At 42.0% G+C, this 25,343-nt stretch overlaps 1 protein-coding gene across 2 annotated transcripts in view; it reads right to left on the bottom strand.

The window, feature by feature from the left end:
- The window catches only part of LHFPL2 (LHFPL tetraspan subfamily member 2), a 155,258-nt gene that overhangs the window by 62,451 nt on the left and 67,464 nt on the right, over positions 1-25,343 (bottom strand). Inside the window, exons 1-2 of one of the 2 annotated variants that reach the window (XM_032277572.1) lie at positions 16,122-17,297; positions 13,507-13,565 (exon numbers count right to left, since the gene is read on the bottom strand). The gene's annotated coding sequence lies outside the window, so the exon portion shown is untranslated. Of the gene's footprint in view, positions 1-13,506; positions 13,566-16,121; positions 17,298-25,343 lie in introns of those variants that run through there. The other variant, XM_032277561.1, reaches the window with a different exon arrangement.

The following is a 25,343-nucleotide window of genomic DNA, read 5'->3' as shown; positions in this document are numbered from 1 at the left end:
TCTCGTATTGGAGAGAATGACTGACAAGGGGAATAGAGAAAATTTATTTTTATCTTGCTGCTGAAGCAGCTTCTTAGAATTAGTGATTCTTACTTCATTTGCTAAACAGCGGTGATTCACCAAAAGACACACAGCAGTCAGTGGCCAATTTATTAAATTGGACTCAAAACATCCTACCATTCCTTCTTGGGTGTCAAATATTTTTAAACTTTAACTTACATTGTAAAATCATCAGGGAAACATCTCCTGGAAGCAATTTTAAAGGATGTAATAAAAGTGAATCCAGAGGAATGGGGAATTCCGTGGGAGAAAACACCTCACAAATGATTTGAGGAAGTAGAAATTACTAAGGAATTGTAAGTGCATTGGTCTAAGAAATAAACAAGGTAACTTGGCTGAACACCATATCTTACGGGCAATTTTGAATTTAAGGAGCCAAAATGTCAGTCAATCCAAGACTTGGTGAGACAGTAATTGGACTTACTGTCCTGGGGGTTCCTAGGTTTATATCTGGGGGTCATTTCAGCTCCTGCTCCTAATTCACCCTGAGAAATGGCTCCAGGCCCTGGACACCACATTGAGCTCTCTTTCCCTTTAACAAGGTAGCTATTCCACCAGAAATAAAAGACTGCTGGGGCTCAGAAAGCAACACTCCAAAACGAAGGCCTAGTAGCAGCCTTAGAAACATGAAATTATTCTCTCTCTCCTGTCCTCCTGTGTCTCAGTCCCATTCTACCCTGCGACAGGCCACAAAAACAAATCCCACTTCCCCAAGGTGGGTTATAGAAGCCAGAACCCCCCTTCCCCAAAGCCAGCCAATGAACCTAAAAATATTCTATGTAAAAACTGGCCTTAAAGAAATTATCTAATCTACCTTGTTTGACTGTAGGTCCTAAGACCCTCATTGCAGAGAGGGTCCTGCCCGACACCTGGAAGGAAGGAATGCATGCCCAGAGAGGTGAACAAGAGTCTAGACAGACAGGCCTTGCTGGGTTTCCCCACTCAGGCTATTAGCATTCGAGCATAACCTCTTGTCCAATCATATTTCTACATGCCTGTTCATACTTTATTGAACTTATGCACAAAAATGGACAATTTCCCCTATATCTTTGGGTCTTCATTCTGAAGGCACTCAGGTATACATGTTTAATAAATTTGTATACCTTTCCTCCCATTAATCATTCTGCTTCATGTCAGTGATGTTTTTTTAGCTAACATTTGGGGGCCAAGCGCCCTAGCCTCTACAAGACAAAGACAACTAAAGGGCTGTAGCTGCTTAATGTAGTAAGGGGGAAACCTGATGCCAACCTATTCCTGTCTCCTTTCTCAATCCACATACTGAAGGATTCTAAGAGCAGGTATGCTCCTCCAGCACGGCCAAAGGCATCTGCACACTAATGCTATGAGAGAACTACTGCAGGGGAAAAGCAATTAGGAAAAAATAAGCACAGTCAATTCTGTGTACTATTAAATCTAGCTAGATACCTCCAGAAATGTAGCACATTTGGTACTTGTTGGAGTGGCTGAAAATATATGTCAAATAAACAAATATTTCAGGTATAATATTGTCCACGTGCATAAAGCATGTCAATTTCTCCTTCAACAAAGCATTCACATGCTACACAGAATCACTAACCAGCCATGTATCACAAATTGTTGGTTTTGGTATCCAAAGGCCACACTTTTGGGACCTGGAACCTCACCTAAGTTCTGCAGGCTCCATTAATCATCCTGCGCCTAAGTTGTTTCTATGATGGCAAGATGTTTGGTGGGGACTGGGACATGAGTCAACAGAAATGGATTGGCCACAAATGGTGCACACCTTTAGACATTCGTGTGCGAGAGGCAGTAAAAGCAGGGACAAAACTTTCAGGACTTTCACAAGGTGACCTCTCCTGCCTACCTTCACAGCTTCACCACCTCACGTATCTCAGTCGCCCCAAATCGCTCACTGCTTCCTCACCACACTCTGCACTTCCCTACCTCCTTGCCTTTGCCCACACTTGTCTCTGCCTGGACTGTCACCCCCTCTTTCATCCCTTGTCAAAAGCTAGTTATTTTCAAGGCCCAATTGAGAAGTCATGGCTCCGGGATGCCTTCTCCAACTGGCAGAATTGTTCCTTCCTCTGTCCCCAATATAATTATTTGACCACACCAGTAGTGACTTCTCTGCTTGTATTTTCACAGCTGGACTGGGAGCCTTTAGGGACAAGGACACTTTCCTACACGATTCCTCTAGCTTCACACAATAGCTCTAAGTGATTAGATATCTCTAATGTCCAGATCATATCCCCTCACCCCCTACATGACAAGAATGGAAGAGCTGACAGGGTATTAGGATATATTTTCCATGTTTTGTCAGCAAGGATTAAGCATTAATAGGAATAGCAAACACCCAGTGCAGAGGGATTCTTAAGGTCCACTAACAGCCTTGATTCCACCTTCTTTCCTTCCCCAGGAATTTCCCCAAGTAATGAAGGTGGCTCTGTTCAGACTTGACTGGCCACAGACTTCCGTTAGATTTTTGTTTTCTTCCAGATCTGACTGCATGGAAAAAATACTGTAATTTCCTTGCGTGCCTAGTTATAATTCTGTAGGCTGATTAGCTGTGAGGAAATTTCAACCCTATAAGGAGCTCTGACAATTCAGTTGTCCCATTTGTGATGATAATGGTTTGTCAGTGTTTGCTATTGAGGCACAGTATGTCATTTTGGGAGCAACACTTAGACACCGCTCCAAGATTCTCCCTGCATTCCCCATTTCAGGATGAGTGAAATCAAATTCCTATCTCTTTTACATTTACTCTAGCATTGATCGGACGCTGATCTATTTTAAGTACATTCCACTGGCAATCTCTGCAAGTGCTTCCTTCCTGACCATTGAAGTGTCTCCGTCAGGCAGACAAAACTCACAACAATGAAGGGACAGACACTGTGTGGGCCTGCTGCACCTCAGGCCCCCGTTCTCACACGCACTTACAGTGGGCACCCAGAGCCTCGCTTTTGGCCCCACAAAGAGCTGGTCTTTAAGTGCTGGTCTCAGGAGTGGTAAATGACAGAGAGGAATTGGAGAGGACATATCCCAGAACTTGCTGGCCCAACTGGGATAATTCTGACAGATGTCTCACAGAACTCACCAGTGATGGAGCCTCAGGTGCCCACAGCAGCAACCTGCTTGATGCCATCTCTTTATTGGCTTTCTTTTCCTCTCTAGTTCACACCCCTATTCCCTTAACAATGTTTTCCAGGTTTACCTTCCAAGTCACCTACTTGCACTTGAATTCCTGCTACCGAATCTGCTTTTGGGGAATGCAACCTCAGAAAAGTACCAGACTATACCAGACTAAAGCAACTTGATACAGATAAGGGAAGGTAGACCCAAGGGTGGCCCCATCATCAGGTGCAGAAAAGATTTTCAGCAAATAAAACACTGCTGTGGCTCATTCGTGCTGAGGAAACTTTCTGTGTCACAACCATAATGAGCCTGACAGCCTCAGGAAGTGAACTGAGCTGTCTCAGATCTTGGGGAATTGGTGTGTTATATGTGTTCTAAAAATGGATTGGATTTCAGGGGACATTTCCAGCTTCCATGGTATTAAATTTCCTTTCATTCTTCCCAGCACCATATTTTCAATAAGCCCTAAAAAACTTACCCCTGGGGAAGGATATTTTGCTATCTCAATAAAGCCTTCCAGTCCTTAGGAGACAAATCATATTTTCATCTCAAAAATATTAATTTTACTCCCTTAAAGAATGTTATGAAAATATTTATATTTCTTGCTTGAGTTCCCTGGGAGGTATGCTGAAAAACTAGCTAATAAAGGATAATTCCAGTGTAACAAAAAACAATGCATATTGAAACATGGAAATAATTATGCTCCCAAGAACACATCAAGTCTTCAAATCAAAAGCCCTTTAACTAGAAAGTATTGTCCAGGGGCTAGCATAACTAATATATATTAGACAGTATTCTAGGTGTGCTTTGCCTTAAACCAGGCAAGGAGGTAAAAAATTCATGTCTATAAATGGTAAATTAATAGATGAGAATTCACTACATAAAGAGAATTTAAAATAGATTCAATTAAAGTAGCATACTCTGCAAAAATTTAACTTTCATTTGTTTTAGAGAAATCTAGTTTATCCATTTTGTAAGACTCTATCTAGTTGGAAAAAGAGACAATCATTCTTTCTGGAAGTGGAGCCTGGACTATGAAAAGAGGAACAGGGGTGCAGACGAAGGGACACGAAGGAAGGAGAACAGACAGGACTTCATAAAACCAATGGGATGTGGGTAGAGGGGTTTCAACATTCCACCTAGGTAGCTGGCTTGGTGGCTGGTAGATGGGGCAAAGGTCTTTCTACTGGAAGTGGCCGCAGGGCCAGTCAAGAGAAAGGGAAAGTTTCATTTGAGGGCATGTAAATTAAAAATGCCAGTGGGACACCAGGAGAAGACCCCAACAGGCGGCTAGCTGGATGGGTCACCTGTAGGACAGAGTCTGGCCTGTGGGTAGCAGCTGAAGCCATAAAGTGGGCTGGAAAAGCCAGAGGATGCAAGGAGATAAGGGAGAAAAGGGGGCTAAGGATGACCCAGAGACCTTGATGAAGGCGCAGGCAAAAGAAGTCAGCCAAGTAGACTGAGAAGAAACATCAGGACAGGAGAAGCTGGTGAGAAGCACTTCATGGGGTCGAACAGCCAACACATTGTGTTTCTCCTTCTTCTGACAATAGAAGTTAAACCTTGTCTGCTCTGAACAGGCAGAGTGAATCAGAAGTACCAGGGCAGGATGAGGGTGATAATGAGGGGCTCACGAGGTCTGGGTGAGGTGGGACAGGGGTACCCACTGGGTGGGTCTAACTTTCCAGATGGGGAAAGTCACAACCAGGAAGCCACACGAGAACTTTGAGCTGTGTTCCCTTTGATACTTCCACACCTCACTTCCCCTCAAATGCAGGACAATTTTGTGTGAGTTAACAATCACAGAGCATACAGTATATGTAAAATTGTGCATTCCAATAAACTTTTCTAGGAAAATGGGCCAAGGTCATAAATGTCACTATCATCATAAATGACAGTTTCACCTAAAGGAAAAACATGAGCAAACAATTCAGAAAAGACAAACTTCAAACAGCTATTCTATTTAGGAAAACATTAGATTTGGTCAATAATAAAAACAGTAACAAAATGAGATGCCATTCTCACCTCACAAACTAGCAAAGACCTAAGAACTGATAACTCATTCCTGATTAGGGGAGCACAAAACAGGCACGCTCTTGTACTGCCAATGAGGGCCCAACTTTCCTGGAAATATTTTTTATAACTAAACGATCATATCCATAAAAGGATATTCAAAGTTGACATTTAATGGTTAAAAAAAAAACTCAAATGTCAAAATTAGAAAGTAGGTTAAAATGACTTAAGATATACACCATAAGACAGAATATTGAAAATTTCATTAAAAAGGGAACTTATAATAACATGAGGAAATGTTTACAATATTAAACAAAAAAGTAACAATATAAAGTTATCTACAGAGTAAGAAGTCAATTACGTAAAGAAAAGAATGTACAAGAAGGGATACTCTCAGGAACCTGGGCAGTAGATTAACAGTGGTGACCCCTAAGAGAACGGATTATTCCCTGCATGCTTATACATTTCTTTGTGAACATGGGTGATTTTGATAACTGGGGAACAGGTCACACATAAACAGCTTGTGGCAATCCTAATCCGATCACAATAGTACAGATGAAAGGGCTGTTGCTTGGCATCAAGAGGACACGTGTTCAAGGCCACCAGGGAAGTTTGAATGTGACCCTTGGGCAGGTGAAAAGCCATTTTTGCTTTAAGATGTGCAGATGATGTCAATACGCAAGCATACAACACAGAATACCACAGCACTGAAAAAAAGGTATAGCGTCTAGGGGTCTGTCCCAGTGACTTTCTCTGCAACCATCCTCTTACCAAAATGCCTGCCAGTTTCCAGATGAACAGACTTAAATGTACCTGATGTGGGATGTAAATGGCCCAAAACTGGTGACCCTGATTTGAATGAGGAGAAGTCCAGGAAAGGACTTGACCGTCACCTGACACTGTGTCTTTCCAATCCACAGTCACTCCGTGAATGCCAGGAGAAAAATGGATTGGACTTCAACTGAATCACAGATGTAGTCTGAGAATGAAGCAAGGAGGAAGAATGTGGTGGCGAGGCAGCCAGAGGGGACCAGCTCTTTCAGACCAGTCACGTTAGATTCCTAACATGACCCTCAATCATAGTTGCTTTCATTACATGAAACAGATGTACATTCACAACAGCAAGTGTCCGCCTCCTAACACCACTTGGCCACAGTTATAAAACAATTTGGATAGAAATCAGGTACGTTTCCAAGTTATCTGGACTTAAGAGTTTTTCACAGATTGTTCTGGGATGGTTAACATAAGGTACAGAGATGGGGCCAACCCCATTTTTAGAGGCTGCCTGGCACCTTGGCTCTGTAACATGTGCCAAGTGGCTGGCCTGTGGCTCTGGAGATGCTGGTGTGAGGGACGTCTGGAAGGACAGGACCATTGTGTGACTAGCGGTTCCACCCAGCATCAGAGCATGAAAGAAAGCAAAGATTACAAAAACTTTACTGCAAGTTGAACCGAATTAATCCAAGAGAATATATATTAAATCAATATTTAATTCAGTAGAGGTCAGTTTCAGTTAGGGAGTCATGATGAAGTTTCAAAGAGCAGATACCGTATTTATGGGGGCAGTATCTCAGAACTTCGGGTATATACTATTGCCCTCTTTAGTGGCAACCAGGGTTTGCTGTGGTTTGGCATGGGAAATGATTTTAAATAAGAATACTAAATAAGACTGTATACAGCTGTTACTTTCCTATATTAACAAGCTTCATAGAAAAGCATACATCTGTTCTACAGGGATGATGAGGGGACATCCTACACCATTGCAGTGCACACTCATCCATCTGAGTTCAATTAGACCACCTTCCTTTCAAAGAGCAATTTTTTACAGTGGACCATTAAAGTCAAAAACCTTTCTCGGGAAGGATCAGGAGGATTCTTCATGCAGATGGAATAATAACAGGAATACCAACTGGAACCAAATCTACCTAATGGGAGATCTGCATATAGCCTTTTTCATGGACTTCAACTGATTACAACAAAACTATACATTTTTTTCTGAGACAGGGTCTCACTATGCTGCCCAGGCTGATCTCAAACTCCTGGGCTCAAGTAACCCTCCCACCTCAGCCTCCTGAATAGTTTATTACAGGTGCACGTCTATGCCAGGCTTATACATTTATTAATGTGAGATCCGAAACATCCCTGTGAGCTAATCTGATTGGATGGAGGACCAAAATTCTCTGTGCAATAATCCATCAGATAGAAGGCCAGAATCCACTGGAAGATGGGAACTCTGGTCACATCAGCACTGAGAAGAGTTCTTTTCCACCTAGGGAAAACATGTACTCTTCTTAAGCCTCCAGGCTTCACCTCCTCCCTCCAAAGCAGATGACCTCTTTCCTGCTGCTCAAAAGAACTAAGCCACAACATAAGAGTTCTCTTAAGGTCTATTCCTTGCACTTTCAGGTTACCTATGGCAGCGCACCTCCTATGTCACAGAAAGCTGCCCTGTTCCCGTCCAAAGCTACCTCCATGGGCACCTGCCTCCATGGAGCTGTGTTTTGTCAGTCAGTTGCAGCCCTGCCCACCCTACTCTCCCAAACCTCCGTTTTAGCCCTCATCGTTTCTTGCCAGGGGTATCTCTGGTTTCCTGGCCTCTGCTCAACTGCTCCAGGGGTGCCTTTTTAATGTTCAACTTTACTTTTTGGCTTAAAAGAAACTTTGTAGCTTCCCAAATTATAAGTAGGCCATACTCTCAAATACTTACATTGGAAGTTATATTTAAGTCCCCATTCACTCTTCCATTTGGCTAACATTTACTGAGCAAATAGATGTGTCAGGCACCGTGCTGGGTAGCCTATCATGTCAGACACTGCACTGGGCATCGAGGACACACTACAAAACCCACACCTGCCCTTATGAAGTTTACAGTCCCTCAAGAGAAGCAACTTTTCATAGAAAGAGAATGCCCCTGCTGGAGAGAGAATCCCCAGAAGTCTCCGGTAGGATACACCTAGCTAGAATTCTCATCAGAAAAAAAGATAAACTGTCAACATGCAAGTAACAAAATTAGAAAATGACAAAAAGAATGGCATCCATTTTTTCTTCAATGCACTTAATTACTCGGATTTGTTTTGTTAAGTCTTGAATATCACTGTCGATTTCCGCTTCATAATTTTTCACCATCAGAGACCTTATATTTGGTCCAATTTACCATCAAGTAAAGGGAGAAGATTGTTACACTTTTGCTAAATAAATGCTTCCTATTCCTATTAACTGCTTCCAAATCAATGGTATAAATGAATCCTATATTCTAATATTGGAATTTAAGAACATTATCATAACAATTAAACTATGGAGGGAAAAGCTACCTTTCTTCAGCTAAAGATTCTTCCTAAAATTTGATAATGGTTTCTATTTAATATATAAGTATCAATCCTGCTTAATTCCCAGATAGAGCTTTTTTAACTGTACCACTCATCTGCTCAGTCTGGGAAAAATATAACAATGGCGACATACTTGCTGTGGTTATTACACAAAAGAATACAGGCATCACAGATGGAGTGCACACAAGGAGAGAATTTTAACAAGGAAAGTGGCCAGTGTCTATTGGCACCAACTACATAGGAATAGAATGACAGAGGATAGCTATCCTCACCACCATCGCCTCATAAGGGATGTGGCCTGTCTTCAAACCCAGACAAGTATGATTCTGAGTCACACACTCTACCCACTGCCTCTCAGAATGCACGTAAGTATCATTATGGCTTCAATGTGAAACAAACATACTGATAACCTTTTTTATTATCTTCTCATATTTCCTGCACCTGCTGCTGAAAACGAAGCATCTAGCCAGTAATCATGCCCTTGGCAGTGTATCTTCGAATTTCTGGTACCATGGTAAGAAAACAGTACTGAATCACTGCAAGTAATTAAAAGTCCTTTTGTCGTAGATGACAGTTCCTCAACTGATCTCCGGGGGAGTGGCAACACATGACACCGGGAACGTGGTGCCTGCAACAAATGTCAAAGTCAACAATCATCAAGGAGGGGGAACATTTAGCTGAAAACACTGGTTTCACACCTAGGGAGTGGTTGTGAAGGGAAGGCTCTGAGGGCTTCCCTTGACAGAGTCATGAGGCAGTGGAGGCCAAAGGACTGCAAGTAAGTAAAAATTGACCTTGAGCTATATTACATGAGGCTTGCACTTTGGTTTACTATGCACCTTTGCTTTTTTCCTCCCAATTTTGAATACTTAAAACATTTCTCATATTTGTTAATTGGCAGACTATGAACAAAACCTTAAAAAAAGAAAAAACCCATTTTCATAATCTTCACAAGCAGGGAAAATAATATTTTGCTTGATAAATTAGAAACTATCCAATTCTATGATTCTAGAACAATACTGTCCAATAAAAATATTACTGTGAGCCATGTGTATTCATTAAAATTTTAGTAGCAACATTCAAAAAGCATAAAGAAACTAATTTCAAGAAATTTCATGTAACTCAGAATATCTAAAACATTATCATTTTGACATGTGATCAGAATAAAAATTATTAATGGAATTTTTTTTAGTCTTTCTTAATGATGATGCAAAGGCATGGAATTTTTACATTCTTTTTTTCTAATACGTAACACTTTAAAATATTGTGTATTTTGCACTTAATGCACATTTCAATTCAGACACAAAATTTCCATCAGAAATAACTGATCTGGTTTAAAATTTAGAAAATTTACAGTTGAAAAAGTAGGATCACATATCAAAGTTGTTCCAAACAAACATCGTCCAAAAAACTGAATTGACTATCAGTTCTAAATTTTAAGGAGAAAGAAAACTTTGGTGCCTCAGTGGCACTAGCCATATGTGCAGTGCTCAGCAGCCACACGGGGAGACGCTACAGGGGAGGCACTATCGTATCAGACGGTATGCGTGTGTGGCACTTTCACTTTGCCCCTTCAGCTGGAATTCCCCCAGATGGGGAGAGACCTATCCCCATTTCACTTTCAAAGGGTACCCAGGAAGACCCACTCCCAGTGCTGTGTTCGCCCACAAGGGGGTCCCACCTTATGGGGTCCCTGCATTTATTCAGATCATCTCCCCTGGTCCAAATTAGCATAACATGATAAAAGGCAGCTCGACAAGACACAGTTCAAACGTGAGGGCTTTTACAACTGTAGATATTTATTCATGTCTGATTCTCTACCTCCCTTCTAATGTCCTAGTGAATTTATGAGCATGTTTAGTGAGATTCATTAGGTGCTAGTTCCGTATGCCCCAGTCTTCACACAGTACATCATTTACTCTCAGAGCAATCCAGTGAGATAGGTGAGAGCCAGACAGGGTGACAGTCACTTGCTGGAGGACATTCACCTCATTATAAGTGGTGAGAGCAGGGATTTAAGCCCAGAGAGTCTGGATTTAAGCCCAGCGGAGGCCCCTTATACTAATCACACACCCTAAATTCACACTTTTCAAAGACTTCTCATAATTCTCATGGAATAGGCAGGCAAAACTGAGCAGGCATTATTACCCTTGCCACTTTGCCAGTGAGGCACATGTGGTAAGAGATTCACCCAAAGAGGCACAGCATGAGCCTGGCAGAGCAACCCCTTGGACTCCACATCCCACGCTCTTTCCACGATACCTAGTGCCAGGGAGCAGGCAGAGGAACGCCTGCTGTTTACTACATACCACATACATTCCTGTCTTTATGTTGGTCAATCTTCCCATCACTTTGGGAAGAAGGGATTAACCATGAGTAGAGATGAGAATTCCACATGGTCATGAAATGTGCCCTAGGTCACATAGTCCGCTGGTACCACAGCTGTGGTCCCAATCCGGGTCTGTGTCCACAGAGACGGAGCCTCTGCCAAGGACTGCCTAATGTCAAGGCTTGCCCCAGCCGGCAATCATGCTCTTCACTCAAGAGAAACCTTCCATCGAGTTCAAATAATGTGACTGACTACATAATAGAAAGCAGGATCACCAACATGGCAAAACCAAGGCTGTATTAAAAATACAAAAATGCCTTCATAAGAACTGGAAAGGACTCTTACTGGTGACCTCACTTTGCTGTCATGGTGGCAGGCACCTGTAATCCCAGATACTTGGGAGGCTGAGGCAGAAAAACTGCTTGAACTGGGGAGGTAGAGATTGCAGTGAGCCAAGATCCAGCCTGAGCAACAGAGCAAGACTCCATCTCAAAAAAAAAAAAAAAAAAAAAAGCAGGATCAGGTTGCTCTATAGTTCAGACACCATTAACTCAGAATGTTCTTGTATTTGTCTGACCTGATAAAGTGTTACTATATTTCTACGGGATGAATTCACAACTTTTTAAATAAAAAAAAAAAGACACAGAGAAGGCTGGTTTTATTAGGTTATGTATTCAGAAGGGTGGGCATGTTAAGGGAACACACCACCTGGATCCTGAAGGCACTGGCAGAATGAAACCGACCCTTCCCCAGAGCGGGATTAAACAAGCCAGCCTGGCGGTGACCAGGAGACAACCCACAAAGCGGGGATGAAGCCATTACTGGGAAACACATGAGAAATGTAGGGCCTCTTCACGCGGGCTTTCACATGCGACTCCTTAAATAGCAGGTAAAATGAAAATCGTTCCCGTTCCCACTCAGGCAGACAGTGCCTGGGAGTAGAAATAAACACCCGTCCCCAGCACAGGCCTGCCTCCAATGAGAATATCTGCAGTTGCAGAACTACGTGAGCAAAAATCAGCCCTTACGACGAACTCCAACATCACCTAGCTGACAAGCATCTGAAATTTTGGATCTGAACAGCATATGGCAGTATTATTATTGGCCAAATTTTAAACAGGTTTATGAGCAACTGGTTCAGAAAATCACATGTAATAAGCTCCTTAATTTCAACATACAGGAAAAGGTGTATGTTATTATTAATAACCTTTATTAATAAAAAAAATCAGTTTCTCCACATCCACTAAATAAATATGGAGTAGATAAAGATTATCAGTTTGGGCTGCTCATGGTGGCTCAGGCCTGTAATCCCAGCGCTTTGGGAGGCGGAGGTGGGCAGATCACTTGAGGTCAGGAGTTTAAGACCAGCCTGGCCAACATGGTGAAACCCCATCTCTGCTAAAAATACAAAAACTAGCTGGGCATTGCCTATAGTCCCAGCTACTCTACTCGGGAGGCTGAGGCAGGAGAATCACTTGAACCCAGGAGACAGAGGCTGCAGTGAGCCGAGATTGTGCCACTGCGCTTCAGCCTGGGTGACAGAGCCAGACTCCGCCTCAAAAAAAAAAAAAGATTATCAGTTTAATAAGGTGCCATTGATTAGCCTGCTCAGGATACCAACTATCTCAGGTCAGCCCTGGCTTTCCCGTGAGAAGGAGGAACTCTGCACAAATAATTTCATAACTCACAAGGATTTACAGTTCTCATTTAGCAACAAAAAAACCCCAAGCTTCCTAACCTAAGCAATAGCAGTTGTTAGAACAACATTTGAGGAGTCAATAATAGTTCATTTCATAACATAAGAGCAATTTTTCCTTTCCTAGAATCTGTAATCCAAGAAAAAGACCTTTCTACAAATGAGATGGTGTCTGTGAAAATGTTGTGTGCAAATTCCCTCCACGTGGCAGACCCTCCTGAAACGTGTGTCAGTTCCAAATTGATACCTTGAGCTGGCTTCTTTTGGCTGAGCCGAGCCTCTAGTTTGTAACAATATCCTCGAGGACCTGGCTGAATAGTCCTCTCCCTTGGGAGAAACAGGGCTGGATCAAAGTCTTTTGGGACAATTGTTTGACTATCTGCTGCCTGGATTTTCTTAAATGTGTATTGTAGAAGATTACTCAACCTCTATTATCGTTAGTAATATTTCAAAAACTGACCTTTAAATTAGAACCTGTAGAATTAATCATAAATCACCTATTAGTCAACTGTTTTCAACTTCCATTCCCACAATCCTTTCGTATGAGCTATTACTGAGTAATAAAATTAAGTAATTTTAATTGGCTATCTTTACTTTCTCTAAGAGAAATGATAAAAATGCTGAACTGGTCTACAGAGAGGCTCAAAAGGAAAGACAACTTAAAATCAGCGATGCTTACTATAAAGAGCTCTGAAACTTGGGTATAAATGGTGACAAATAAAGCATGTCAAAATTGAAGTGTGGAAATTACAGTATTAAATTCAATACCATTTATGAAACTTCACAGGGTTGTTTATAACATTTATGTATGCTCATCCATGTGACTTTCTAGCCTTAAAACAATTAGTGCTTACCACACAGGGTTCAAAAGTTTGAAACACTGCATCTTTTTCAAGAAGTTGCCATTCACTGGAAAAGTGTTCCCAAACAATCACCAACAATAAGGTCATGTGATTTCATTCACTTACCTATTTATATCTGTAGGAATGCTGGGAAGTCTTAATGAACAACTTCAGAAAAACGCCACCTGGAGAAACAAATTGAACAAAGGGATTTTAACACACAGACACACAGGCGCGCACACACACACAAAGAAGACATAGCATGCAATTTTTTATCTTATTAAAATATGTTTCAAATATCGGTTCCCAGGCAGCACACCGCTCAACTTGCACTGGAACACAGCCACTCCTCCTCAGGAACACGGATGCACAAGCGCAGGGTTCAAACCACTGATGAACCAGAAAAAGCAAAAGGCCAGGGGAGAACGTGCAGCCTGTGAACATGCACCTAATTACATCCTTTCCTTTCCCCTCACAAGGAGACCAACTTAAAAATACAACTTGTGTCCTGGAGGACAGTTTATGAATGACCATAAAAGGCTCAAAAATCCAGAAACAAATTAAGAAATAAAATATAAAACTGTGACTGAGGAAACTATCCTAGCAGCACTTTATATCCTTTTCAGTTACACTGTTAATGTTTTAAAGCTAAATTTGCAAAGATGTCAGGACTGGGAAAGTGGAAAATGGCCATTTTTAGAAAAACTCTAACATAGTAAAAAGAAAAGTTGAAAAGTAAGAACTTATTTAATGACTAGTTTATTCAGAAATCAAGGGTTCCTGCCGGTGGTCTCAAAGTCTTTAGGTAACCTTTAGAAAATTACAAGCCTACTATAATAGACACATACCCATGTATGTTTATTGCAGCACTGGTCACAATAGCAAAGACTTGGAACCAACCCAAATGCCCATCAATGAGAGACTGGATAAAGAAAATGTGGCACATATACACCATGGAATATTATGCAGTCATAAAAAGGATGAGTTCATGTCCTTTGCAGGGACATGGATGAAGCTGGAAACCATCATTCTCAGCAAACTGACACAAAAACAGAAAACAAACACCACATGTTCTCACTCATAAGTGGGTGTTGAACAATTAGAACATATGGACACAGGGAGGGGAACATCACATGCAGGGGCCTGTTGGGGGGTGGGGAGGCTAGGGGAGGAATAGCAGGGGATGGGGGACTGGGGAGGGATAACATTAGGAGAAATACCTAATGTAGGTGACGGGGGAATGGAGGCAGCAAAGCACCATGGCACGTGTATACCTATGCAACAAACCCGCACGATCTACACATGTACCCCAGAACTTAAAGTGGAATAAAAAAATTTGTAATTCACAGGCTAAAAAAAAAAAAAAAAGATTATAAGCCTACTAACAGATTCACAAAACAGAGAATCCTCAAATATCTCTTCAGTATTGCTTTGAAATATGAAACATAAATGGAAAAAATTTCCAACATAAAATGTCAGTTGCCATTTGTTGAAAATCTATGATGCACCTGGGACTGTTATAGGAACATATTACAACCTTTCTAGACAAAGATACCCATTAACAGATGGGGAAACTGATGTTAAAAGAAGTAGAGGCCGGGCGCGGTGGCTCAAGCCTGTAATCCCAGCACTTTGGGAGGCCGAGGCGGGTGGATCACGAGGTCAAGAGATCAAGACCGTCCTGGTCAACATGGTGAAACCCCGTCTCTACTAAAAATACAAAAATTCAGCTGGGTATGGTGGCGTGTGCCTGTCATCCCAGCTACTCAGGAGGCTGAGGCAGGAGAATTGCCTGAACCCGGGAGGCGGAGGTTGCAGTGAGCCGAGATCGCGCCATTGCACTCCAGCCTGGGTAACAAGAGCGAAACTCCGTCAAAAAAAAAAAAAAAAACAAGTAGAGAACCTTCCTCAATATCACAGGATCCAGGGTTTCCAAACATGCCTTTTTCCTCCTATCATATGGTCTTGCTCTTAAAAGAATCTCTTCCACTCTACAAAGTCTATATACACCTCCCCAGACAGAAACCTCATATTCCTTAATGCAAACTCTAAACTGGCTAGCAGAGAACTAGCCAATTGGGTTTTTCTTTTTGTACATTTAAAAGTAATTTCTTCGTTTAAAAATGATTAGGCTTATGTTATTTAGGACTACAAGGTAACATTGTGTATGAGTAAATATTTAGAAAAAAAGCATTTTGAGTTCATGAGATATTAAAAATGCAATTGGGGTGAATAAATGTGTTTAATTCCCCATAAGGTGAATTAAACAGAAAATGTTCAATAGTCTCAATTCCACTGAAATAGGAAAACAAGAAGTCCACATGCTTATTTTCTATAATTAAAATGTCAAATATAGCCATGGGCTGACAATCAAAATCTGTAGTATCAAGCTATGAATGTCCACACTTAAAGGCAGATAAGTAGCTTAATATCAGCAGCCCCAGTGTTAATCCAAAGTATACCTGAGGTTGAAAAGCCAATGGTGGCACAAAGGCTCCTCTAACTAAATACATCATTTTAGTTTAGTAAAAAACTAGAAGATACTGGACAACAGTCATTGGGTTTCACTTTATTAAAAATATACAAAAGAATTCTGAATTCATAAGTTCCTCTGTTATAACAGTTAAGGAAACTATGACTTTTTAAAGGTGGTTCTTTGTTACTTAATTACTAGCTAAATTCTAAACATTTCCCACAATTTTATTTTACCTTTTAGGGAAAGTCATGATCAGCATTTTTACCTGGAAATGGCTTCTGTGAAATATGCCTCTAGGATTATTATGAATGAGGCTGTTATAAATGGAGTTCTTGATCAACATTTCCTTATTTCTAAAAGCTAAATGAGTACCAAAAATGAGTCACTTCAATGTTAGCACTGTTCAAAATTCAAAGATAACATTTTTAAAAATCTCTTTTTTTTAACATATAACCAAGCAAAGCTCTGGACAGTTAAGACAGTCAAGGCCCTAACAGCAACAGAGACGGCAGAGTTGTATCCAAGTTCCCACCTAAAGCGTTCAAATTTACACTGACAGTAAAAAGCATTTCTAGAATAAATTAATTTGACCCAAAGCTCTGAAGATAAAATGTATTTAGGAATAGGTTCTCAGTATCATGGTTAAGCTTTTTTGACAAAGAAACAGTATCTTGTGAAACCACCAAAGTAATCAGGAAGATAAAATATGCCAATTCTGTTCTGGGTTTGGTTAGTTTACAGGTGTGATTTTCATTTTTTAAAAAATATACTATTTCAAAAATACAGTATACTAAAAACATACTAACTCACAGAGCCCTCAAAAGTTCACCCAAAAAGTTAATGTATTAGGACTGTCAGGCACTGTTCTATGTATTAGAACATTATCTCTATTTCTAGTTCTCATCTTGGCATCTGTTTTTTAGAAAGATTGGTCTGTTATCACTTAAAGTTTATGAAGTAATAAGAGACCAATGTTTCTGCAAAACAATTTTTGGGAATTAACTCATTTACTTTCACAAAACCCCTGAAGCAGCTACTAGTATTATCCCATTTTAACGACAAGGAAGCGGCAGAAAGATGCTTAAATAACTTAAAAAAATTACATGGCTTGCGAGAAGTGGTGTTAATATTCAAATCCATACACATGATCACATTTTACCCTAACACCTATATAATGCAAGCAGGAGAGAAAATTTTGGCCTCATTTTTAACAATGAGGCAAACAAATTCCTGAAGAATAAGAGCTGGCTTCCTCAGAGGCACACAGCTAGCCAGTAACAAGGGTCAAGAGAACCCGGGGTACCTAATGCTAAGGCCGTACTGCTTTGTCATTTGTTTATTTTTGTCTTAGATTCTATAAATCAATGTGTAAAACTGAGTATAAAGAGTGTGGTTTCAGGTCAGGCACGGTGGCTTGTGGCTCACGCCTGTAATCCCAGCACTTTGGAAGGCCGAGGTAGGTGGATCACTTGAGGTCAGAAGTTCGAGACCAGCCTGGCCAACATGGTCAAATCCTTTCTCTAAAAAAATACAAAAAAATTAGCCGGGCATGGTAGCACACGTCTGTAATCCCAGCTACTAGACCAGCTGAGACAGGCGAATTGCTTGAACCCAGGAGGCGGAGGTTGCAGGGAGCTGAGATCATACCATTTGTACTCTAGCCTGGGTGACAGAGCGAGATGTCATCTCAGGAAAAAAAAAAAAAAAAAAAGACTGTGGTCCCTCTAATCACTCAGAAGACACTTCAGGATCCTCCCATGGGTTGTACGAGCAACAAGAACATCAATCAGAGCACATACAAAGGTATTCTCATGCTGCCAGGTCACCTTTTTTCCATTTTCCTAAATGCAAGTATGGGTTTTTTTTCACTTACTGGTTGTTAAACACATGGGTTGATATAAATATTGGTCTTTATCTGCGTATTTGTACATTATTAGTCTGCTTAGTCACCTATAGTCCAATCAAAGTAGGCACTGTTTACTCCAACAAACATTCTAAATAAAATTAAAACTACCATGTTTTTGCACCTCAAGGAGTTAAAAAGATTTTACTTCTCATTCATCTCAATTTGGGCTGCATGCCCTTCTGTTCCACTTCCGGATGTCAGGAGAAACAATAGCTGCCTTGAGTGCTGCACAGCAAACACAGCCCCCACGTGATGGGCACCAGTACTTATTTATTGAATTGAATTGCCGAAAACAGGAAGCAGAGTTGTAAGACCCCTTTCTCAGTTACAGATTTCTAAGACTTGAAGTGTACTGATTTCAATTGTTTCATGTTACCCTGTAAAACCAGAACCAAGGAGTGAAAATTTCATTAAATGGATAAATTTCGACTGAAAGAAGAAAGAGCTTTGTAATAAACAGAGTTGCCCTGAGGTGGTCCAGGTTGCCTCTGGGGTGGGTTAAGAAACAGCAGGTCACAACCACAGAGGCCACAGAGGAGAAAAGTCTCAGCAACTGTCCTCTCCCAGTCCTTTGCTGAGACCTGAGGTCTATGCCCATCCATGGCAAGAATGGGAGCTTCATGGCAGAGCATTGTAGGTCACAGGACACTCTGCAATTCATTTTCTCATTTATAGGCACTATTAGTAAAAGGGGGCTGGAGTGTGGGTGGGGAGAGACATCTTTACTATCCCCATTTTATAAACCAGGAATTTAAGCAACTTAAGCTAAATCACGCAATGAATAAATAAATGCTAGAATATGGGCTCCAATCTAGGACTTCTGGCTCCCCAGGCAGGCCAGTGTATTTCCAGCTGGGCAATACTGCAGTAACTAATGTAAGATGCCTGCAACCATCATACTTATTAAGTATGGTCTCCCCATATTAAGGACAGGAGCAAGAAGGGGCCCCAAAGACTTGAAGCATGGAGGTGAATGCCAAAGCAAGATTAGCTAAAAGCAAAATACAGTAAGAGCTCTGCTACTCTCGCTAAACCATCCCTTCTACCTGACTAGGAAGAACTCATTATATTTTCAGCAGACACACTCTCTAAGGCTCTATTTACATGAGTCAACTAAAGGAATTATTGTCCAAATCCTAGTTTACTGTGCTCTACTGATACAACAAATGCTTGGGGAAGTCTGTCCACAAGTTAAGGGGAGTCTGTGGCAGCATCACAAAGAGCACCACCCATTTCTGCAGCCAAAGCATTAATCGCTGCTCCAAAACTAAGCCGGTAGTTAACTTTTTTTAGAAATCTGAAATGCATTCTCTGACAACATGTCCAGGACAACCTCATACTTGTGTCTGACAACAGGAGTTTAACAGAACTGGGTCAGCCACTGATTGCTGAACCTTGCAAGATTTTCAAGGAAAGACATAAGAGTGTCAAGTTTCACGAACCGTCTACCAAGAACAGAGAGTGGCAAGTTGCCAAAGGCTGGACTGTGCTAAATGCATGTGAGACGCTGGGAACTTGAACCCCAACAATGCCGGCCCTGCCACTCAACCAACAGTGGTGAAAGACTGAGGTTCAAGTTTCCAAAGACCTCACAGACTATATGCCAAACATTGCTAATCAGGAAAACTTCATTCTCTTAAGGAAGCAGAACCTCCTTGATTCAAACATCCCATCAACATGAAGCTGGTAGAGAGTACATTTTTAAACATCTGGGTACAAAAGAATAGCCTATATTTGCCAACACCAAGTCATTTATGCTGCTTTTTAACATGCCAGGTTTGCACATCAAAACATTGCTGCTGTTATTCCCACACAGCTGGGACCATGATCATTCACATAATGCTTACCTCTTCCCCAACATTCAGTTATAAATCTACAGGACAAGATCCTTGAGAACAAAACTGATTCTAGCTTACTCCTCTCAATATCTCTTACACTCAACACAATGCATGGCATAGACAATTCATGAATGCTATCTGAATAAACAAAAAGATCACTGCACTATGCACATTCCCTACAGATAGCAGTCAGAAAAGTCAGGTTATGTAGAAGAAAGAAATACTGGGTTAATGAGAGTGGAGAAAATCATGAGACAAACATGATAGCAAGAATTCCAGTCTGAGAAACAAGCACAGGAGGCAAAGGGGAATCGCAGGCAGCAACAGAGCACAGCGTAGCAGTGATGCTGTCCAAGGTGAGGGGATCCTCCAGTGGGTGTGTTTCTGAAACACCAGTGTCTGGACCCACCTCTGTGAATTCCTTCTATTGTAGACTAGCCCTGGAGTATTAGTGATGAAGGACAGTGATGGGGGAGCAAGTGTGTACAGGCAATTCTCAGAAACACTCCTCCAGATGACAATTACTCAACTGTCTTGCTTTAGCCTTGAAAATATATATATGTGTGTGTGTATGTGTATATGTGATCATTTTGCAAGACAGAAACTACCGTGAATAGTGTTGAGCATGAGCAATGTGCAAACCTCATCAAATACCCCAACTACTTGTTTCAGGATAGGTTATTTAAGAGCCGAGCATTACAGGCAGACAGGTGAGTGCGGCACACTTGGGGGAAAGGCCAGGCAAACAGGTGGCTGCAGTGAGTAACTTGGGCTGTAAGTGCTGACAAGCACTTTCTGTGCTTGACAGTTCTTAGGGGTCTGCATTCCAAATCTAGGCATAAACTTTAAGTAACAACAGACCACTGTTTCTGAAAAGCAGATGCCAAGATTAAAACTACAAGTAAAGACACAGAGTAAGGGAGATGCAGGGAAGGAACACTCTCATTGAGGCATGTGGGAAGAGAAGGTGGAAAAGCCAGCCAGGTGCAGTGCTTCATGCCTGTAATCCCAGCACTTTGGGAGGCTGGGGCAGGAGGATCACGAGGTCAAGAGATCGAGACTATCCTGGCCAACATGGTGAAATCCCATCTCTACTAAAAATACAAAAACTAGCTGGGCATGGTGGCGCATGCCTGTCGTCCCAGCTACTTGGGAGGCTGAGGCAGGGGAATTGTGTGAACCCGGGTGGTGGAGGTTTTAGTAAGCTGAGATCGGGCCATTGCACTCCAGCCTGGCGACAGAGTGAGACTTCACCTAAAAAAAAAAGAAGGTGGAAAAGCCTACGGTTCTTTCTCCCATCTTTCCTTTTCCAAAGGCAGCACTCAAAATCAGGTAAATGGAAACTGTCCTCTTGAAACACACCTGTCCCCAGCTCATTTGTCCTGAAGTTTGCTGTAGACTCCCTGTCACAGGTGAGTGTTGTGCTCCCTCCTTTTGTGGCCTGTGTTGACCCTGAATTCCATGCTGCACTCTGAAAACCTCAGATTTGCGGCCCAGGGCATCTGCCTCTGTAACTACTTTGCCTCTGTATCCTCCCCAACACCATGTGTGACATTCTGCTCAAGACCCAACTTCAGCGTCATCTTCCACACAGCCTTCTCTTAACTCACCCTCTCCTCTGCCCTCTCTATGCGACCCTTCTCTGAGCTCTCGAGGCTCAGAGTGGTAGCGGTCACACCCGCCATACTAATTATTCACTTGTCTGACTCCCTGTTTCAAGTCCATCCACACATTTCATGGCTCTCATTTACAAACTGCGGCTTGGGGTGACATCCAAAAATGACCATAACAGTCCTTGACTGGAAAGGACTAACAGAAGGTGAGCCAGGCAACCCCAAAATCACAGATATTCATACTTGTCCCTCGCTTCATTCAAATCTCCATTCAAACGTTACCTCCTTCCCTGACCACCCTTGCTAAACGTACAAGACATTCCTCCAAGCCTCCAGCACTGCCTGCCCACAGCTCTTACCACTATCTGGCATCCACCCATGTGGATGGATAAGGTAGATACACAGAGACGGAAATGTCTAGATAGGTAAGTACAGCAATAGAGCTTATTTTTTAAGTTAGTTGTCTGCCCACTAGGATGTAAGCTCCCTTAAGGCAAGGCCTTTAATCAGTTTTGGTCTGTGATATACAGATTCCTAACACCAGGAATTGTGCCTGAGAAAGAATGCATTCTTTCAGTAAATATCGGTTGATAAATACATGCATAATGTCTTGACCAAAAGAGGAAACCCTGGGGAAAAGGAGATCAGACAAGAGAGGGAGGAAATTTTGCTCTGTTGAAGCTTTTGAGGTTTGGGGAACCAGGTAGTGGGGGGTTCCAGTAGCACGGGCAATATAGTTCGGAAAATTGCCAGCATATAGGAGGTGACTGAAATCATGGGTAAGAGTGAGATTACCCCCAGAAAAGCATGTTAAGTAAGTAAGGAAAGAGCTGGCTACTATATAGTAAAAAGAAAAACTAGCATCTACCTCATAGGAATATATGTATTAAAGGAGTTAGTGCCTATGAAATATCTGAGCTGTCTCTTCAAGGCTCAGCCAAATATTCTACAAAGGATGCAATATATAATATATGCTAACTAAATATATGAGCACCTTGTAAGACTGAGACCACTTCTGGCACCAAATGACAAGCATTTGGACACAGCAGGAACCTAAAAACTAAACATTTACACTAGGCTGTGTTTTTCTTTTGTAGGGCTCGGAGTTACTCAAAGAGTTGTTCGGAGTTTAATAGATACTCCTGCAGTATCTACGGCAGCAGTCCCCATCCTTCCTGCACCAGGGACCTGTTTCCTGGAAGACAAGTTTTCTACAGCCAGTGGGTTTCAGGATGAAACTGTTCCACCTCGTATCATCAGGCATTAGATTCTCATAAGGAGCAAGCAACCTAGATCCTGCCCACACACAGGTAACAGTGGAGTTTGCACTCCTGTGAGAATCTAACGCTACTGATGATCTGACAGGAGGGGGAGCTCACGCCGTAATGCTCACTGGCCTGGTCCTGCAGTGCAGCTTGGGTCCCAAGGAGGCTTGGGCACCCAAGACCTATAGTGTGAAATAACACTGCATTGTTTCCTATTACCTTGTGGGGAAGAGAAAACAGGCGGGAACTCAATTTCCTGGAATGGGACCTACAAGGAAAGTACTCATTTCTACAAGATCCAAGAGCACGAATTGTCTACCATGGTGGGTGCAAGCACTATTGTGACAGCCTTAAACCCAATCCACGAGGAAAAAACTTCTTGGCACGATAAAGTAGTGAAAAATGTGGCATGTGAGCTAAATTCAAAGGGTGAGTTAAATGGAAAGGTCCAATTTTAAGACAGAAAAAAAATACTCGTTGGCTTAGGTGGTTAGCTTTTAAGTTTGCAACTAACTATAGCTTAACTAAAAATAACCACCCCAAGTGAATGGCAGGGAAAGAACTATGGCTGTCCCACTTAGAAGAGTTGGTCAGGGAAGCTGAGGCCAACACACTTAACCACTGAAGCAGCAGGGAAGGGCCTGTTGGAGGTATCGCTGCAGAGGGAGTCTCTCAACAGAAGGACCCTTTAGGTTTCGCTGGTGAGAGCAGAGGAGGAAGTGAGCGGAGTGCCCCCACAGCTATAACCAGCCTGTCTCTGCTTTTATCTTTTTCTCCTATATTAGAATTTGACTTAACAGTTAGAAGAAAGCACTCACTGTCGAAACAAATACTTTGGAAGCCACTGCCCTGAAGCCAGTTAATTCTGGGGGGAAAAAATCACAAGTTTAAAAATTCTAATTTTTGTGTTCATTTTAAAATTGATTTAAGAATATCTTGATGATGGCTACCACGGGGGTAGGTAAGTGCAGAGATTAAGAAGTGTGTAAGTTTTAGGATTCTATAATGTTTGAATTTTGTGTAACAGAAATGAACAGTTTTCTCATCAAAAGTGCCTAAGATTGTTTAAACTACTTGTCTTTCCTATTTTTTATAGGAAACAAATTATAACTAAATCCAATAGAAGCAAATATCTAAAACAGAAGCAAAATTCTCTTTTAATGCCAGCTCTTCCCCCAGTTCCCAAAGAGGAGGAGAGTCCGTTCATGACGAGAACTATGAAGCACTATTTCCATAATGTCTGTTCCAACTTAGAGGAGGAAGTTTTGTCTTCAGACTGAAGAGGCCCACTAATAGGGGTCGTGAAGACCGTGGTCCACGGGGAATATTTCACATTTCCCTTTAACTGTTAAAGACGTGGGCAGGGTGCCCTCTGCATACCAGGCCCAGCCCTCCGGTGGCTCGGCTTGGCCCCAGGAGGAAAGGCTGAGTTGGGATATCCTTCCAAGCCCTCTAACCCTTCCCTGTGACCCATGGCACACATGTGAGAGCCAGTTGGTCGGGGTTACAAGTACAGTCTGGCCAGACAGCCCAGCCCAGCTAACTGGCCCACATAGCAACTGAACCCTGACCCTGGCCTCGCCATCTCCATCCTCTAACCAAATGTGTTAATTGGCTGCAGATTCTTGAACTATGTCTCGGATGCATTTCCCAACAACAAAAAAAGTGATGGGACATAATTTTGTCTAGTAAGGGAAAACTGTTTTAAATAAACCCTGCTAACCAGCAAATTCAACAACAATCAGTGGTAAACAACCATCTACAATTGATTAAAGTCCTTTTTCCCACAAGATTCTTGTGTGCCAGAGGGTTGCAGATGCCTCGCTGAAACCTTCAGAAAACACTGTTCTCAGAGGCAATTCTGCAGATGCATGTTTTGGTTCCTGAGCTTTCGCTTGCATGGAGTGAAGGCTATTCATTCTGAAACAGGGGGATTCTTCCTCTCTCCAGACCTGTCCTCGCTGTGCATCACCAAACACCTCACCACCTCAGTGTCTCTGTGTGACTCAGAACTGATGGCTATCAGGGCAGGAAGGACCTCACAGAGACTCTGGCCCAAAGTCATCATTTCATAAAAAAATCCAGAGACAGCCAGGTGTGGTGGCTCATACCTGTAATCCCAGCTGTTTGGGACCAAGGCGAGTGGATCACAAGGTCAGGAGCTTGAGACCAGCCTGGCCAATAAGGTGAAACCCCTTTTCTACTAAAAATACAAAAATTAGCTGAGCATGCTGGCGGGTGACTATAGTCCCAGCTACTCAGGAGGCTGAGGCAGGAGAATCGCTTGAACCCAAGAGTCAGAGGTTGCAGTGAACTGAGATCACACCACTGTGCTCCAGCCTGGCAACAGAGCAAGACTCTGTCTCAAAAAAAAAAAAAAAAAAAATTCATAGACATAAAGTGACAAAGGTCTTGATGCCAGAGCTACCAAGGGACTGCCAAACAGATACTGCCTCCTAATCCTGTGTTCTGGCCGGTATATTACAGAACAGGCTGCTCAGATGTGCCTCAGGGACCATGTGGCAAGGAGGAGGCTGTGGGCAACCCCCCAGGGCAGCAGCTCTGCATCTGTTTCCCAGGTTAGGGTTAAACACAAGATTTCATTTGAAAGAAGGGGCTCCGCTATAAATAAACAAGCATCCTGAAAACCACCACATGGTAAAACTAACTCTACAAAATGTTAAAAAAGAGCTAAAACATAGGTTTTATTTTAATGAATGTGTCTTTTTTAAATGGAACAAGCAAAGAAAACAGCCCTAAAACAAAATGTTATAGCTTAGAGTTCTCTCCTTTATTTTTCCCTGAACAGGAAAATAACACACACAACTATAAAAGACAAAGAGAAGAAAAACAAAGGGAAGATAA

The sequence above is a fragment of the Sapajus apella genome, unplaced genomic scaffold (genome assembly GCF_009761245.1).
Source record: "Sapajus apella isolate SASKATOON/1434 unplaced genomic scaffold, GSC_monkey_1.0 scaffold1, whole genome shotgun sequence".
In the NCBI taxonomy this organism is placed as follows: domain Eukaryota; kingdom Metazoa; phylum Chordata; class Mammalia; order Primates; family Cebidae; genus Sapajus; species Sapajus apella.
The sequence above is the reverse complement of the archived record's forward strand: the minus strand, read 5'-3'. Positions and strand labels throughout refer to the sequence as shown.